This window comes from Castor canadensis, chromosome 14, assembly GCF_047511655.1.
Source record: "Castor canadensis chromosome 14, mCasCan1.hap1v2, whole genome shotgun sequence".
Lineage (NCBI taxonomy): Eukaryota > Metazoa > Chordata > Mammalia > Rodentia > Castoridae > Castor > Castor canadensis.
Genome location: NC_133399.1, coordinates 88,720,511 through 88,734,892, shown reverse-complemented (window position 1 = coordinate 88,734,892; position 14,382 = coordinate 88,720,511). Strand labels below are relative to the sequence as shown.

Here is a 14,382-nt window from a genome sequence, read left to right as displayed (position 1 = left end):
TGGAATAAAAAATAAAAGGTGACATCATTTATATAGCTGACATGCACATGGACTCTGACATGGGTTACAGTCCTGGTGCAATCACTGCTAATAGCTTTATGAACTTGGCCTAGTGACTTACCTTCTTGAACTTTCTTTCCCTTATCTGTAAAGAAGACATAAAATCTAACTGAGCAATGTTCTTGTTCTTCCCTTATGTAAATTTATCAGAGCTTCTAGGCAGGATGTAACTTGCAGTTTTACACATGCTATTTTCCCGTTCTTCTTTCTCGAATAAGTTTAGTAATTTGTACTTAGTTTCGAGAATGCTTGAAAGAAAGAAAATACTGAGCTTGGTGTGGTGGTACATGCCTGTAAACCCAGACCTAGGGAGGCTGAGATAGGAGGATCAAGTGTTCAAGACCAGTCTGGAATATGTGATGAGACCCTGTCTCCAGAAATCAAAATCAAAACCAAAACAAACAGGAGAAACCACTTAAGTTATACAGATTTATTATGAATTCATTATTTTGAATTATAAGTGAAAAGGAACTGAGTATTCTCTTTTCTCTTAGACTTTGCCTTAAAAGTTACAGCCTTTGATGAGCCAGTGCTCTAAAATGGGGAAGGAGGAAAACACTATAATTAAGATATATTTTTTCACAATAGGGCTGGTGGTGTGCAGTGTCAGCCTGGATTTGCCCTGGGGAGGAACAGGTGAGCCTCCAGTCTGGTTGGAGCCAGTGTGCTGTCATCATCACACGCACATACAAAAAGATTTATTTTTCATTTATTTTATTTATTTTGCCGGTGTCTCACACCTGTAATTGTAGCTACTCAGGAGGCAGAGATCAGAAGGATCAAGGTTGGAAGTCAGCCAGGCAAATAGTTTGCGAACACCTTAGCTTGAAAATAACCATCACAAAATAGGGCTGGTGGAATGGCTCAGGTGGCAGAGTGCCTGCCTAGCAAGTGTGAGGCCATAAGGTCAAATCCCAAGACTGCCCCCAAAAAAGTGATGTTTTGTTTTTTCACAGCATAAATTATTCTTACTGAAAAAATTTTGTTTACTTTAGCATTAAAAAAGTGAAACCAAGCAAGAAACTGAAAATCACTTATAATTCTTCCTCCCGAAAGATAATTATTATTAACTAATTTTTGTATTCCCTGCACAGACTTAAGTGGATGTAAACATAGGCTACACTATATAGTTACTTTGGGATTACCTTTTTTGCTTCACAGTAGAAATATTTAAATTATTTTCAGGATATATACTCATTTGTAAACTCTTTTAAAATAGCTGATCATTTTAGCATTGAGATGGTCTAAGAGAAGAGGACATCAATAAAAGAAAAGAAGAAATACCTGTGTAGTAGGAATCATATATCCTAAATTGTCATGGAGCCACACTTGCAAAATTATTTTTCACTTGCTCTTTAAAAAAGAAAGTTTAGGAATAAGTCTGAGTTTTATAAGATGGTTTATAAGACTTGCTAAAACTTTTGAGTGCTTTCTAGCTAAACCAGAAATCAAATAAAAAACAGAAATGATATGAGGGAGAATAAAACTGGAATTTCCTTATTTCACTTTCTCTTCCTTGTTCTTCAACCCAGCATAGTCAACAACTTGGTTTTAAGTTGTGGCTCCTACAGACTGAAGCATTTAAGCTTCTGCCTAGTGAAATCTACCTCGTTGTAATGAGGTTAATTGTGAGACTGAGTGAATACTTTTTCTCTTAATTGTATTTAGTGGTCTTATTCCTATTGTTTGTGTTGTGAAGAGTAATTTATCTTTTAGGATTTTCTCAGCCATTTTCTCCATATTATGAATATTTAAAAATGAAAATGATGCCCTTTAGTCAGTTAGTTGGGCTATACTTATTTCTTTTCTGTTTTATTTATTTATTTATTTTTTTGGTGTTACTGGGTTTGAACTCAGGTCCTACACCTTGAGCAACTCCACTAGCACTTTTTTGTGAAAGGTATTTTCGAGATAGCATCTCAGAAATTATTTTCCTGGGCTGGCTTTGAACCATAATCCTCTTGATCTCTGCCCCCTGAGTAGCTAGGATTATAGACATGAGACACCGGTGCCCTACACTTATTTCACTGTGCAGTGATTGGGCTCTTCTTTGTATGTCTTTGAATTTTATGTTAAATACATATATATTCACATGCTTTATGTTTTTCTGTACAACCATGCTTGTGGGAAGCCAAATTCTACTCTGAATATTGAAAATTAGTGAGCATCAAGTACTAATAATTTAACTTTGAGCTCTTACTATGCCCTCTTCTAGGCCTGTTTACATTCTCAGTTTCATATATGAGGAAATTTGTGGCTTAAGGAGGTAAAATGTTTTCTGTGCCCAAGATCACTTGGTCTTATAGATAATGGAATGAAAGTTCAAACCTAGACCCATCTACTCAGGAAAGATTCAGTACCACCAGTTAGCACTTCCTGAGCTCTGTTCTGTAAACCAAAATGTATTAGGAGGCATTGCTTTAGAAGAAAACATTTTTTTTCTTTTTTATTAGGACTGGGATTTGAACTCAGGGCTTTACACTTGCAAAGCAGTTTCTCTACCACTTCAGCCACATATCCAGTCTAGGAGGCATTGCTTTAGAAGAGTGTTCTTGGTCAATAAGGTTGAGAAAGGTTGCATAGTGTATCACCCCATCAAAGATCCATAGTATATATTGGTATGCTAGAAGCCCTAGAGTCCTACAGGATAGAAACTTTGGAGCTTTAGCTCATCTTTCACAAACTGCCCTAGGCAATATACTTTTAAAAGAACTTCTGGTTTTTGTTACTATCCTGGAAGAACCATTTGTTAATACCAGAGTCAGAATCAGTCAGACAGTCCCTATTTTATATTATTCCCTTGGTCCTCTGTCAGAGAAGAGAGGTTCAAGTGTTTCTAGTCCATTTGTTCAGTTAATAAATACTCATTATCACCTTGGTCAGAACTCCAAAGTGAGAACTGCTGCTCACTTTTGTTTTTGTTTTGAGTGGGAGAGAGTTCTGCTGAGATCAGACCCAGTGCCTCCTGTATGCTGGGCAAGAGCTCTCTCACTGAGCTACAGTTTTGTTTGTTTGTCTGTGGTGCTAGGGATCAATGTAGTTCATCTTTAATCCTCAAACTTCGGAAACTCATGTAATTAGCTCACACTGGTATCAGCAGTTATGCTCCATATATTGCTTTCTATTTGGATGTATCTCTCCAATCTTGCTCTATTATTCATCAAAAATTATTTCAGTTAAGTTGTAAATTCCCACATACAGAGTGCATTTCACAATTACAGAAAATCCTACTGATTAGTTAAAATAGGTTTCTTAGCACAATCTTTGCTTACCAGTCATCTCCATTTTGCCACATTGCCACAGCAGGCTGACCAACCTGCTAAATATTTATATTTAGAAATTTCTTCTGTATACGGAACCCCTACAGTGCTTCTTGGCCTTTTGGCTAAGATCAACTGTAGATAACCCCAATATAAGTGGTTCCTTGACTTTGGTTGCAAGTCATGTAGTTTTGATTATGACTCATACTAGATTGCTGTTCACATAAAAATAGGTAAGATATCCAGCATATAAATTATGTTTCTGTTACTGGAAAGTTAATTTCAAACCACAGAAATGTCAAAATAGGTCTCCCAAACCAATGCAGAACCAAAGCCATATCAATGTATATTACATGGATCAGTTTTCCTATATAGACAAGATCGAGTAAAGGGTCTTAAAATATTAGTCTAATAAAATTTGCTCTGAAAGCACCACCTTTTCTTTTGGAAACTCCCTGCAGTAATCATGGATATCCTTTCTTTGTTCCAAGGAACTTCTGTGTACAAAAATTAACACCATCTGTCTTGAACATTTTTCTCCCTATTCACTGTACACAAATGCCGCTGGAAGTCTTTGATTGTTACTGGCTGGGAGACATTATTTCTACCACTATTCTAACCTTCCCTGTGGAAATAGATGAAGGGCAGACCATATATTCAATTATTATTTAGCTCTATATACTCTTCAGTGAATGTTAAGGAATAGTAACCAGGTATTTGAGGTTTATTTTAACTAGAATATAGGTTTGGCTACTATAATAGAAACTCAAAAAGTTATCTGTTGTATTTTTTTTCTTATATAATATTTGAACTGGTAATGGCAACTCTTCATAGTCCTGTATGATGTCATTAAGAATCCATGTCCCTTCTCTTGTTAATCTGTCACTCCTACAGTTGCTCTTGTCTACATGGTGTAAGATTTTGCTAGCTTGCTTGTTCACAGTCCAGCAGTGGAAAGGAAAGAAGTTGAAAGGGGAGTTTGCTTCTTTGCCTGCACTGTCACTTTCAGCCACATCTCATTGTGGACAAGATGCAATCACTCTGAGAATTTGGAAGTGTATCTTTATCCTGGTGGCCATGTGCATAGCTAAAAATTGGAAGTTAGAGGCTAGGTAATTAGTGAAGTAGAAGGTGGTAAAGGATATTGGAATAGTAGTTGTTGCCACAGAGTAATATAGCATTTAAAAATAAGTTGTTATACAAAGAAGGTTCAGAAGTTACTTGTTGCTCAACTTTTAGTTCCACTTAGCTTCTTGCCTAGTGTGGTCTTGGTATCTAGTGTAGTTTATCTTTTTTTATATCAGTTTATTAGCTCTTGATTTCAAGTCTCTTTTCAGACTTACCTTCTAAACTCACGCGAACAGGACCAGGTTTTAAGTTTTTCTTAGGCAGTCCTACCACGGAGCAATACTTGTTCATCATAGGTGTTCCATAAATTTGTATCACATTGAATTATGACAGTTTGTTAATATTCTACCCATTTTTATTTGGTTGTTAATAGATTCAGTAATCTCTTGTCTGCTTTTCTGACAACTAGAATAGTCTCTACTCCTGTTCAGATGCTTTAACTATTATCATTGGATCACAGAAAGGGTTATAGGTCATTGGAGATGTAAGCAAGTCTGTGGTTTTGCACAGCAACATTAAGAGCACGCTTTACAACAGGCAAGATATTGGAGCACTGAAAAAAACAAAATGGAAATATTGAGGAAACAGTTAGTGATTCCAAGAACTATCACCCTAGAGCTGGGGGAATAAAGGGAAGAGGAGGGATTATCAAAATTTAGTAACTCTCAGGTGGTTTAGTAAATAGGGTTCAGATCTCTGGGGATGGGCTGAGGAGGCATCGGGCTGGCTCCCTGTTGTATCTCTAGAAAATAATGAGGCTGCCTGGGCAGGCAAAAGTGGAATTAAGTAAATGCTGGCGACCACTCCAACTGCTGTGAATTGCCTTTAGCACAAGGAAAAGAATCAGTCTCTTCTGCCAGTTTTTCTGCCATTGTCTCTCTAGAGCCCCTTGTTGGTGAGGACTAACAAGGAGATAGTTGACAAAGGAGAAATGCTTGAGAAGTTCCAGAACCAGTTTCACAAAGCAGAATATAGAATTGTGGGTTTAGAGCTGAGAGACGATAGTTTATTGACTAGTACAATACTGAGTAAAAGTTGTCCTTTGGACAGTTCATGCTGGAAGATATTGTGCTAAACTGTACTGTTAGAAAAATTAGAGAGGTGGACCTAGATTGGAATGATAGGAACAAGATAGACTTCTTGATATAGACAAGAACAGACTGTGTTTCCAAGTGCCATTTATTGGAGAGAGGGTCTTGCATTCCCTCTTCTACCCCATAACAAAGCCACTTTCATGTGAGAAAGTGTGTCTTCCATCCTTTTATCTTTGTAGGTTAAGGATGTGCTCTGGAACCAACTTTCCTTCCTTTAGAAATCATAGAACTATTATTCATAAATATCCATGAGTCTTTATTGAATTTGCTTTCTATCTTCTTGGACTCATTGAAAAACTAGTGGGTTTTCAAAAAAAAAAAAAGTTTAAGTGTCCTGTGTTGTATTTAGGCCTTGAGGAGTCAAAGATGACTCCTAAATTGGGACGTCACAATTTAGTTTGTAGTACAGAAGAATGTGAAGACACTATGCATTATATGTTAAATATTAAAATAGAATTTTCCACTGAGAAGTGGAAAAGGTAGGTCCTTGGAAGAGAAACAGTGTTTGAGCTCATCTTTCAAAGTAGAGTTTTTCCAGGCTGAAGGAGAAGCATATGTAGGTATGTGTTTGGGGTGAGGGGGATGAAAAAGTAGAAACTAAATTTAATGGGAAAATAATGGGAAAGGAGAAATAATTATTAAGATGATATGCACCATATATTTACTAGTTGCTGTATAAGATAGTGTTCTTCATCTATCCTAAAAACTTCCTTGTTTTGGCTTTAAGAGGTTCTCCTCATTTCAGAATTTTGAATTTGATATGTACCCTCCCCCTGTCCCTTATGATTTTCTACACTTTAGTCAAATTCTTGTTGAGCTGTTCACTTTCATAAATAAGCAGAGTCTGGTTTTTTTTTTTTTTTTTTATCTGCAAATTAGAGCTGTCTCATCCTTGTTTTTTGGCTTGGCTTTGAGGTTTTTTTTTTTTTATTATTCATATGTGCATACAAGGCTTGGGTCATTTCTCCCCCCTGCCCCCACCCCCTCCCTTACCACCCACTCCGCCCCCTCCCTCTCCCCTCCCTCAATACCCAGCAGAAACTATTTTGCCCTTATTTCTAATTTTGTTGTAGAGAGAGTATAAGCAATAATAGGAAGGAACAAGGGCTTTTGCTGTTTGAGATAAGGATAGCTATACAGGGAGTTGACTCACATTAATTTCCTGTGTGTGTGTGTTACCTTCTAGGTTAATTCTTTTTGATCTAACCTTTTCTCTAGTTCCTGGTCCCCTTTTCCTATTGACCTCAGTTGCTTTTAAGGTATCTGCTTTAGTTTTTCTGCGTTAAGGGCAACAAATGCTAGCTAATTTTTTAGTTGTCTTACTTATCCTCACCCCTCCCTTGTGTGCTCTCGCTTTTATCATGTGCTCAAAGTTCAATCCCCTTGTTGTGTTTGCCCTTGATCTAATGTCCACATATGAGGGAGAACATACGATTTTTGGTCTTTTGGGCCAGGCTAACCTCACTCAGAATGATGTTCTCCAATTCCATCCATTTACCAGCTAATGATAACATTTCGTTCTTCTTCATGGCTGCATAAAATTCCATTGTGTATAGATACCACATTTTCTTAATCCATTCATCAGTGGTGGGGCATCTTGGCTGTTTCCATAACTTGGCTATTGTGAATAGTGCCGCAATAAACATGGGTGTGCAGGTGCCTCTGGAGTAACCTGTGTCACAGTCTTTTGGGTATATCGGCTTTGGGGTTTTTTGGTGGTAAACTCAGGGCCTCATGCAAGTGCTCTCTACAGCTGGAGCCATGCCCCAGCCTTCTCTGTTTTTATATTAATTGCACCTTGCAGAACAATTTCTAGTTTGTGTATGTGGGTCCTCCTTATGTCTGAAAGACTGTCTTGAGAGGTGTTGGGATCATCAAACAACGAAAGATTCTCAGCTGCCATACTACCCAAAGGGACATACATTGTCACCTTTACATGCTCAGTTCTTGGATTATCATCATTGCCTTGAAAAGCTATAGAATTACATTGTAGGAAAGAATAACAATGCACCTGTAGAACCTTTCTCTCAAAGTATTCCTCTTTGTCTAGTGATTAATGTTACCCTCTGTCTAACATGTGAAGTCAACTGTCCCTGTAACACAGGAGCCTCTTTCATTTTAAGCTATATCTGTTCTGAATTCTCTGTCCCTGTCTGTACCTTGGAAGGGATAACACTATCCCCTAGATGTTGATCGCAATTGGAGTATCTAAACTAAATCAATTACATACTTTATTCTTGGATTTTTTGAGTCATGTGGCATTGTCCACCAGAGATGTACACAGCTGATCTTGTAGATGTGGCACCAGGGTCAATTGCTGAAGCATCAAAGTTGCATACAAGGCAGAATTATGGAGAAGGAAAGCCTATAAATCTTGCCAAGGAAGCCAGTCTCCAGAAAAAGACATGAAGGAAACTATCTTTCCCGAAGCAGAGATGATGGCTGGGGATATAACTCAGGGGCAGAGTGCTTGCTAGCATGCCCAAGGCCCTGGGTTCGAGCCCCAGCACCACAAAAAATTGCTCAGAAGCAGAGATGAAAGATGATATGGAAGATGATAGATGAACAAATAAACTACCTCTGCCTGAGGACCTTTTAGTTCTCATGAGACTTATCTGCAGATTAGGGTCTGTGACATTTGCCTAAATCCTTATGGCAAATACCATTTTACCTAAACTAGGTTAAATGGTTTTCTGTAATTTATACACATATTGTTCTATAGTAACATATACTCCATATGGAAATAGTCTTATATTGTAATGTAAAGGAATTTACTGTTATGAAAACTTAATGTGTAAGCCAGAAAAAGAGATTTTTGAGCAAAAAATATACATGAAGTTGCTGCCTAGCCCCTTTATATATTCCCTCCCAACTCTAGTTTTATTTTATTTTTCAGGTATAGCAGTCAAGGAAAATGAAGCATATTTTTGTAAAAGAGTAAAATATTTTTGTTACCATGTCTGACTTTTGTTGATATTTTTGACAATAAGGAATCTTTATGACATATTATAAATTTGTAGAAATTTCTATGTGAATGAATGATAAACCAGAAGGTAGCAAAAGAGAAAAAAGGAATTACTAATCTCCTAAATCGTTGGCCTTTAGTTAGTACAGCTAATGAGTAGGATATTTGCTTTAACTAAAGTCCCAAAACTTTGTTTCAGGTTAAGGAAAGAAATCATGTTAATTACCTTTCTAAAGAATATGAACCTAATGAATTTGAAATAAATCTTTCATTTACCAGAGTGGTATCTGAGTGGCTTATAAAATATATGATTATACCAAAAACTAGGCTAATAACTTTAAAAAAGGAGGCTAAATGTACTCCGTCATTGACAGTATAGTAATTTATTGCTTTATTTGCTGTGAGTTTCTAATAAATTTTGTTCATATGTTATGTAGTTATACATAGTGAAAGCAATTAGACTTTAGTTTTCACCTTCCCTATTTGTCAATGGATATAAGGTTCTTTTGATAGTCTAGGAACCAATTAAATACTTCTTTAATGGCCCAACTAATTGCTTCACGACCATTATTTATTTTACTGTATTTGCTTAGGGTACAGAGAGTTAAAAGGAGGGATGATAGAACATTAAGGAGATTAATGATGTAAACTAATTGGGGTTCTTATTGTCAGATTTAATATATAACATATTAATAAACAGCGTTTACACAGAGGCATGTTTTGTACATGCCTTGGGTTGCTTAAAGGGGTAATTTAAATAGGCAATTTACTTATCAACTTGTAAAGTCTGTCTTACTGCCTGAGGGCTAATATACACCATATTGCAGCTTTTAAAAAAATGTTTGGAAAGCTATTGGGAACTTTTTGCCAACAATTCCACAGTTGCAGAAATATTCTGTTGCTTTGAATGTAGATTGAGGTGTGTTTTATGTTCATAAATAAGGGAGAAATGGTGTTCACTGATAATAAAATGAAACTGATACCAGTTTTGAATGTTTGCACTTGTGTTGGGGGTTCATATGAGTGTTTTAGTAGGATTTTTCTTATAGTAGGGAAACTTAATCTGTTTTTGCCATAGGAAGGTTCAGACTTATTTTGAAAAATGACCCTTCTACTTTTTGTTGCTATTGATGATGAAACATTTTGCAAACCTAAGAACTTCTAGTTTAGATTTTGTTAGCTAAGTTTCTACCTGGAATGAGTGGGTAAGTGACAGATGTTAATTTTCAGTGCTGCTTTAATAATAATCCAGTTTGTTTATGAGATTTGACTTCACAGACACATAAAGTACTTAGAAGGCCATTCATTTCCTTTAATTTCAAGACAAAATGCAAAGTCTGTCTTTATGATTTGGAATTAATATTGAGTGTTGTGTTTGATGTATCCTTAAATATCTATAATAACTCTTATACTTTTATGGTTTTTACTTCTTTATTCTCTTCTCTAAGTATTTTTGACTACTTCCCATTTTACTAAATTTAGTTACTTCTAAAAGATAATGATTTATGACAACTGTTCGTACAATCTTCTGAAGATTGAAGTGGGGGGGTGAGGGAGGCCACAATGACTGTCTGGTTCCAGGCTAGCTTTGATATGCAGTCCTTATTTGAACAGTTCTCTGAATCTTATGCCTTTTCATCCAAAATGCCTTTAAATGCTTGAGTTGGTTCTCCTCTTCTCTAGAGTAAATTTGACTGTATAATTTCCTCTAGGCTGTTAGGGGCAATGTGCAAAGAAACAAAGGTGACATTAAAACCACCTCTACTTCCTGGTGCCTTCAAAACCTGAGTGTAATGTAGAAACATTTTTTCTTCTTTATGAATGCTAGATCCTCAAGATAAATAATCTGTCAGTATAGGAGATGCTTAGATTCCTGTAGTACCAAATGTTGTTGAATATTAACAAAAACACTCACCAAATTTTATAGTTTGGGGATTGTTCAAACCACAATGATGGCACATGCAGGGGAGAGAAATCTGTGCTATCCTCTATATCAGCTCCAGCTTGACTAGGTATACCCCACTTGGAGTCTTACTAAAGCCCAGGTCCGTGATGCCACGCTGTGGTTGAAGACAAATGGAAGAATAGAGACATGGCATGTCCAGTAGTGGGAAGAAGATAGGCTTTGGAGCCAGGCAGTTCTGAATTTGAGTCCTGATCTACCCTCTTAGTGCCCAGGTGAATTGGGTGTATTACTTCATTATTTAGAGCCTCACCTCCATATCTGTAAAATGGAGACTGTGCCACCCTCAATAGAGCTGTAGTGAGAGGCAGGGGACCCCAGGAACCATGCTTTATACCATGTTTGATCTTCATAGCAGTCTGTGAGGGTGATACAAGTTGCTTCTTACCTGGACTTCTTTGTTTGAACCTGTTTCTCTACTCAAGAAAAGATTGGGGAGAAGGGCACTTCTTAAAGCAATGTCCTTCCTCTGATGTAGTTAATATGTTTCTGCATGGTCCTTGCCAAAGTCACAGTGTCCTCCTGTGAGTATATCCATTAAAAATACAAAAAAAAAAAAAAAAAAAGACAAAAAAACCAAACAAACCAGCAAAAAACCCCCAAAACCTCTCATGGCCACATAATTTGTAATACCAGGTAAGTTTGGCAAAGGCTGCTTGTTAATACTGACTCTTAAAAGATTCACAAGTCTGAAAAGTCTTTATGATATTTAACTGTTTCTAACCCAGAGTCTCTCAAACTTATATGAAAACAACATCTTTATTAGCATGATATCTGTGAACAGTTTATTTATTGAAATAGCAAATGATGTATCAGAACTTACTATGTATCATAGATGCTGTCACAGGTTACCTCATGGAAGGCTGAAGTGGGTAGAGATAGTAGTAAAAAGATTGGAATGATGATTTGAGATAATGATAAATATTTCGAGCATAATCTATCAGTGTGTATACGGTGGGTGAGAAGTGAAGGCTGTTTATTTATTCATTTATTTGAGACAGGATCTCACTGTATAGTCCAGGCTGTCCTAGAACTTGGTGATCCTCCTGTCTCAGCTTCCCAAGTGCTAGGATTTCAGATATGTCCCACTGTGACCAGCTGTGAAAGCTGTCTTAGCTCGGGTGGTCATAAAAGGCCTCTGGAAAAGGTGATATTTGAGCTGGAATCTAAATCATGCTTGTGAACTGTCCTTGCAAATGTTTTAGAGGGTAGAATCATATGCAGAAATAAAAAGCAGCAAAGGAATTAGTATTCTCTGGAGCACAGTTTGAGGAAAGATGTTATAATGAGGGCAAAGAATATATGTGAAGAAGTATTTCCTAGTCAAATTTTTGTATATGTAATATAGAATAATTCTTTATTGAGCATTATGTGCTAGATATTGTATGCTTCAGGCACAGGGAACACAATTACATTTAAAGCATAGGATAATTCAGAGAAGACTCAATATTTAGAGGACTGGGCAATAAGATTATCTGTAGATGTAAGTAGCATGTTGTAGTGCTGAAGCTAAGCCAGACTAATCTAAACTCAAATCCCAGCTCTGCTTTAACTTTTGCGTCTGAACACTAGGCACATTCATAGTACCTTTTTACTGGATTGTTACTATGTACAAAGTTGTTAGGATGGTACCTGGAGCAGAGAGAACATGCTGATACGATGGTGGTGGTGGTAGTGGTGGTCATAATTCCCACCATATTCATTGTCATTGTTATGGTTGTCTTCAGTGTAATCTTCTGCCTACTACGATGGCCCCGTCCAGATGCCTGAATATTCTTCATCCCTTCCTAATGGGACCCAGGTTTGGCAGGCAGAGTCTTCATATGATCATCCACTATGTAGGCACTATCTCTGCCCAACAAAGAAAAGGTTGAAACTTGCTTCATTATTGTTTGCGCATTAACTTGTTTAGCCCTCACCATAACAAATTTTTTTTCTTGAGAATTAATAAGTCTGATTTTATTCTATTTTGAGTTGGGGGGTGATGTTGGTAATAGGACTGTAGGTAGGATGGAACAAATCAGAATCTGTAGTATACCACTTGCTAGAAGGGTTAGGTTACTGAGAACCACAGATCTGTAGTTCATTATCTGTTAGGATAATGTGTTATCCTAACAGTGACCCGAAGGCACTTAAAGATCCACCATGTTCCTTCTGAACCAACAAAAGTTAATTTTATTTAGAGTAGTTTTAACAAAGTAGTGGCTTCTCATTCTTAGAAAATTGGCGCTCTGTGTGGAGAATAGGGAAGTCTAAGTCACTGCAAATGTTCATAACCCAAAGAACCCATTCCCTAACCATTTTAGATGAATAAGAGATTTTTATAAAGTTAGAGAAATTATTAAAATTCTGTTTCTGCATGGAAGAAGCCATTTAGCTAACTAGTTATATATCTAGCTTCTTTAGCAGCCCTTTGGAATTAATCTAATTGCATTCCATTGAAGTCAGTCACCTTTTGCACATGACAATTTTATTGCCAAGGGAATGAAAATGTCAGTTTTTTTTAAACTACACAGAACCACTTTTCCTTTTGATTTTTTTAAAGCAGAAAGAAAACTACTCATATTAATCTGTTTAGAACTATTTTCAGTTATCTGTATATGTCATATACAGATATATGCCATATTCTAAGACCACTTTGTTCTCAGATACTGCTTTTAATTTTTTTATTTTTGAAATAAGATACATTAATATGAGGGGATTTCATTGTGATAATTCCATATATGCATATAGTGTACTTTGAACAAATTCAACCTCTCTATTATATTTCTTCCTCCTGCCTTTTTCTTCCCTGTTTTTTAAATGGTGAGTTTCATTATATATGTATTTATGTAGCATACTTTCATTTTCTTCACCCTCAGTATCCTTTCCATCCCCTTTTCCCCCTCCTGCTGATTCCCCCCCAGAAAGTCCCCCGTTTACATTCATGTCCTATCATCATCATCAAATACTGCATTCTAAACCTATAGGATTCTACTCTTCAAAAGTAGGAAAAACCAAATACCTCATTTTATTCTAAGAAAGCCTAATCTAAAAATATCTGAGAATTGACAACCTCCTACATATTATTTTAGCAGACTATGTATAAGACCATGTTATTTTGGTTATTTGAATAGCACACATTCTCCACAGCTTACTGATAGCAATTATTTGTCTTTAAGATATACTAAGGAATGGGAGGTGAATATGTTCTCATAAACAGTGTTGCAGCAAATATATTTTTCAGGTTACAGTTATTTCTCTTTTTTTAATACAAAGATTCTAAAACCTTGATATTCTGTATTGTAGATTGTGTTATGTGTTGCTTTTTATTTCAGTAAGATCAAATTAATGCTCTGAATGAAAAAGGATTAGAGTAGCATTTCTGAAATGCCAGTTTGAACCTCAGCTTGAAATAGACTTATCACAGAAAAACTTAAGAGAAAGGAAAGAAAGAACATTCGTGGAATAGCTGCAGTGTGCTATAGATTATATTAGGTGTTTTCATAGAGGCATCTAATTCTTTCCATTAACCTTCAAGATTTTTATGCTATCTTATCACATACAAACTTACTCAGTTTAAATGTTACCTAATGTTTTTGTAAATTATTGTTTTTTTACTTTATTTTAACATTTGTGAAGTTCAGAGCCAAAAAACTTTACCTACTTTTAGCAATTGTATGGATCTATAATGAATTTTGCAGTTTTTCCAGTTATCTTTTCCTCCCGCTCGCCCTCTCTTCTTTTTTCTTTTTTCTTCTTTTCAGCCCAACATTTTAAAATTTGTATTTTTACTATATATTTTTCAATAAGCCATCTCATATTCTTTTCAGTATAATGTGGGATTATCAATTTAACTGACTAATTGCAAACTTGGCCAAAGTCACACAGATAGGAAGTTAAAGAGCCAAATAAGATTATAATCCCAAATAA

General features: G+C 36.2%; 1 protein-coding gene across 4 annotated transcripts in view; it reads left to right on the top strand.

Moving 5' to 3' along the window:
- Positions 1-14,382, top strand: part of Galnt7 (polypeptide N-acetylgalactosaminyltransferase 7) — a 127,344-nt gene that overhangs the window by 14,715 nt on the left and 98,247 nt on the right. The window lies entirely within an intron of this gene.